General features: G+C 39.4%; 1 long non-coding RNA gene across 1 annotated transcript; it reads right to left on the reverse strand.

Moving 5' to 3' along the window:
* Window positions 1-3,200: 3,200 nt before the first annotated feature.
* LOC148119394 (uncharacterized) lies at window positions 3,201-4,717 on the reverse strand. The gene is made up of 2 exons (XR_015735257.1): window positions 4,647-4,717; window positions 3,201-3,998 (listed from the first exon to the last, which is right to left on the reverse strand). It is a non-coding gene; the product is annotated as an uncharacterized LOC148119394 (long non-coding RNA).
* Between the last annotated feature and the right edge of the window lie 244 nt (window positions 4,718-4,961).

The following is a 4,961-nucleotide window of genomic DNA, read 5'->3' on the forward strand; positions in this document are numbered from 1 at the left end:
AGACATTTGGTGGGCCAACAAAGTCCCAGGGAACAATATGGAATCTACTGCCAGTAAACTATAGAACTAACTCACATCCCCACTGTCTGGATAAGCAATTACTCACTAGATGTAAAACATAGATGTCATACAGCTGAAAACACACACCACAAATAGCGGAGCAATGAAACTAGTGAAGTAGCTGGCTTCTCTGAGGTAAAGTAAAGAAAAGGAGTCGAGGTGGTGTAAGAATGTAGCTATCTCCTCCAGAGATCCTCAGGTTGGATCAGAAGTGAATTCTGTGCTCAGGAATTAGAAAAGTTATCATATTAGTTCTATTTTTCTAGTGATGACTGGATAGCCAGTGCTAGTGGCACCAATTCAAGTGTTGGAAGATTTGATATTTTAAAATTTCTACTAGAATTTTCTGATGCTTTTTATTTGTAGTACAAGAGAGGTTGTGATATATTTATTTCTGTGGTCTCATTATTTAAACAAAGGCTTAAAGTGTAAAACTCCCCCAAAGGGCTATATAACCAGTTTTGCTATTTTGAGACAATATATAAAAGAAAATATATAAAAGAAAATAAAATATATATTGTTGAGATTTGGAGACTGTATTATAAAATGCAGGGATCTTGCCACCTGCGCCAGGAGAGTTGTTGAGTACTGCCTTGGAATCTAAGAGAAGTTCCTTGGAATGCTATGGGACATTTCAGAGTGACAATTCCTCTGACTTTTAATTCTAAGAGCAAGTATCACATACCCTGTGGTTTGCGGAAGTCACTGTTCCGAGGCCACAGTCTCAGCTTGAAGCAGCTGTTCTGCTCACTGAAGGAAGTCTTAGAATAGATTGGAACAGAGAGAAAATGTCTCTGGAGACCCTTGTTTAAAATAGGCAAGCCCCCAGACCACCCTTGCTACATTAAGTTGCTTTGTGTGCATAATCTAAATAAGTCCTTGGTTTACTCATGATCTATATTTCCTCCTTAAACTGTTGACTGAAGCAATTGTTTCCAAAGCGTATAAAAGGATTACTTAATAAACACACAGCGTACAGCTTGCAAATGTTGTTTTTCCACACTGCCTCCCCTGTGTTCTGGTTTGTTCGACACTCTTACCCAGGAACCCCGATGCTCTAGACGTTGACAATATATAGCTCAATATTGCATCAAAACAGTAATCCACCTGCCTCTATTACCTAACTGCCATGATCGTAGAGATGAGGCACCACACCTATAAACCATATTCAGGTCATAACACTGTTTTCAAGAGCAGGCTCTGAAAAGCAATAGTTAATACAGGTTGGGCCTAGAGCTTTCATACTTTTCTCCAAAGTAGGTGTTTTCTCTGAGTTTCAGAACAAGATATCAACCAAATTATGAAATTATTTGCCTCCATATGGAATATCAATGAACTTAAAAAGAAGTACATGAGGGAAACTGTAAAATTTAAATTATTTAAATCCTCAAAAATTGTTCAAGCAAGGCTTTCCTCATTAGTCTCCTGGCCAATAAGAAGAATACAATTACCCTTATATCTATCACATTTCTGACAAAAAGATAGCATTAGACTTAAGGAAACTGATATTCACAGGGTGAATTTCTCAATGGAATTCCAGTTCAGTAGTCAGCAAAAGTTTAGAGACACAGAAATACATAGGCACTAATTTGTAGACATTTTCTACCTGCATGCAAAGAAAGCAGTCCTTGATGAACTATTCCCCTCAAGAAAGATCTTTACTCTGTAGAACATAATGTTGAAGGCACTGAAGCCTACTGACATGGAACACCTAGCCCAAAACTAACAACACTGGTGAAAGAGAATTGTCTGTATTATGTCAATCATGATTTAAATAAATGCTGACTGTCTAGACAGAAAGATTGGTGGGACAATCAGATAGGAAGTAAAGAGGAGTAATCATAATAGGAAAATTCTGAGAAGGAGGAAGCTCATCCCTTTCCAGTACTGTCCAAATCACTGAAGAAGCAAGATGTGATCTGTCATGCTGAAAATGGTAGTCAGTCATGTGGCTAACTTAGATAAGAATAATGGGTTTATTGAAGCTACAAGAGCTAATAAGAAGCATGAGTTAATGGGTGAATCCGTTTACATATGATGTAGACTGTCTGTGTGATTTTCTCTGGGGCTAAATGGCTGGGGAACTGGGCAGGACATTAACCCCGGCAAGCAGGATCTCCTGTTACACAACACTAAAGAAATGATGAGATGGCAATTATTACAGGCTGAGATTTTTTCTTCTGTCAATTTTCTTATTAAATTCATGCATTTGAAAGTGTATATGTAGATATTAGAAAAGGTCATAAAGGTGTTATAAACCCATTTACTCACCTCAAGTACCATGACTACCTCCATGGCATGATCTATGGCCTTTATGGTTCCTGGGAAGATTACATTAAATAAAACAATTCTCTATTAAAATTTAAATGTTTTTGGAGTGGAATTAAAAGTATTAAGGGAAAAGAAGTAGCAACACAAAGGTCATGGGAATTTCAAAAAGTTATCTAATATCCCTTAAATATAAAAAACTCAAGTTTTTGTTGCTTTTCTGTCATAGGATTCAGCACTATCACTTGAGCTTTTAGAAAAAGAAGTCACATACTGTATACAGTTGAGATGCCTAAATACCCATCTATAATTCAGGTCTACTCCTAACATGCAGATAACATTAGTAAGTACAGTTGCACACCAGAAAGAGTTGGGAAAATAATAAGTGACACTTATGTGGACTGAAATTATGATCATTCATATAAAACATTGATCACATGTCCTCTGCAAGCAACCAAATGAAACTGCATATCATCATGTTCAGGGAAATAAATCCAGTCTTAAATACAAGGTTGGTACTGATGTTTCAAATATTAAACAGGAAAACATAGCAAGGATAGATTGATATACATGAGTAACTATTACATCAGATGAAGGGGACAAGTGAGGGTTAATATATGGCTTAAGGGGATATTTGAACTAAGTGAAACATGTATACATGAGCAAAGCATAATCTTTTTAAAATAGCATGTGCTAAATAATAGCTTGTAGTTGTGTATAATAAAACTCTGTCTCTCAAGCAAACAATCACTAAAGAAACTTTGTTATGACCCAAATTATAATCAAAATCTTCATACATGAAATAATAAAAACAGTGTAACAGGACCATATCAGGAAGATTGTAGAGTCAGTTATAGAAAAAAAAGAACTCATTAGTGCTAACAACCATATTGTTCTTTATTCTGGAAATTAAGTCATGGAGACAACAATACAAACAAGGAAACTCATCGTTTTGGAAACATCCTCTGATTGCACAGGGTGGAATCAGCTACTCATCACTGAGCATCTGGGACACTGAGGTGGTGTGAAAGGAACAAACTCAGCCACCACTTGACAGCAGAAGGAGAACAATCTCAGGAGATTGCCTACCATCTAAGGGGTCATAACAAACACACAGAGGTGAAGGGTGTACAAAATTCTTCTGCAGCCGTGACAGGCTTTGAGCAAAGATGGAAGTGTTTCTATTGAAGTGGGAGAAGATAGATGTCCTCCTCTTCTCTTGGTCCTGGAGACTGCTGCAGCACTCGCATGTTCTTCTGTGGGAACTTCTACTGTCAGTGTGGAAGAGGTTGCACAGGAGGACATGTCTACTGTCATGGCTGAGGTGGGCATGGTTGTGGGCACTTTGGAGTAGGATAAGGATGTGGGCATATTGGAGGATACAAGGCTGTGTTCACATTCGACGATTACAAGGATATGGCCATGTTGGAGGAGTATAAGGAGGTGGACATATTGGAGTAGAAATCTGTGTGCACACTGGAGGAGGAGTACAAGTCTGTGGGCACGTTGGAGGAAGATAAATCTGTGAGCATATTGGAGGAGGACAAGCCTGTGGGCACTTCAGTGGACGAGAAGGCTCAGGAGACTTTGTGGGTGGACACACGGGAGGAGTCTGGCTTGGCTGCTGGCACTGCTGCTCTTGAGAAGACATTGTGCTGAAGTATCAGGATCTGAAAGACATTTCATGACAGTGTTAGAGGTGATCCATACTGAAAGGAGAGATGGACACATGGAACCTCACATTCACTTCATTGTTCACACATGTACATTTTCACCAACCCCTGTTTTTGGACAGCCTGGCTTTCCCTTTCCTGTCAGCAATTTGTGGCACTAGCCTAGGGAAGTAACCTTTGTATCATGCATTATTCTAGGAAGCAAACACATTATTTCAGTGAACCAAGGCTCCTTCCACACAGAAATACATTTGAAACATACATCTAATTATGGAACCCTGAGGAATTTGATAACACATCCCTGTCTTCCTTGTCCCTTGTGACATCCCTGCAGGTTGTCTGTGGTAGCAGAATAAAGGACAGCTCTGGCAAGTCCCAGGGTCTGATCTCTGCTAATGTCTAGGGTTCTGAAAGGGACACCAAAAGATGCATGTGAAAGAGAAAAGTACTCTGTTCAACATCCTACCAAATAAAAGGAAAAGACACCTTTCCCAGTGGAACATTGTACCCTTTTCAGTATTTCAAATTGCTAAATTGTTGCTGTTCATCCCATATAGACAACTGGACCCATCACAATGAGTCCCTCCAAACTGACAAGAGCACATAAGCAGACCATAAAGACAGACCAACTCAGGAAACACTCACCACCTTCTTCAAAGTAGCCCAGGGCTTGAGCACAAGGAGTCTGCAATCCCACAGTCAAGGGCCTCTTTATATGACTGCCTGCCCCACCCAGTGTGAGTAGTGCTGTTATTGTGGCCAGGCCCAGGAGTTTCCCAACCAAAATGAAAATCCATGTATAACTGACTAACAGGGACCTTAGAAAATAGGAAATATCCTGTTCCTGGACACAATTGCTGTAAAGCCCTATGACTCAAGCCCTATAACTCCTGTCTTATCAGTTTCACCTAGAACTCCCTGGTTATCTAAGTTGTCCTTTTTGAATGAAGACAATATTCC

The sequence above is a fragment of the Myodes glareolus genome, chromosome 17 (assembly GCF_982192425.1).
Source record: "Myodes glareolus chromosome 17, mMyoGla1.1, whole genome shotgun sequence".
In the NCBI taxonomy this organism is placed as follows: Eukaryota; Metazoa; Chordata; class Mammalia; order Rodentia; family Cricetidae; genus Myodes; species Myodes glareolus.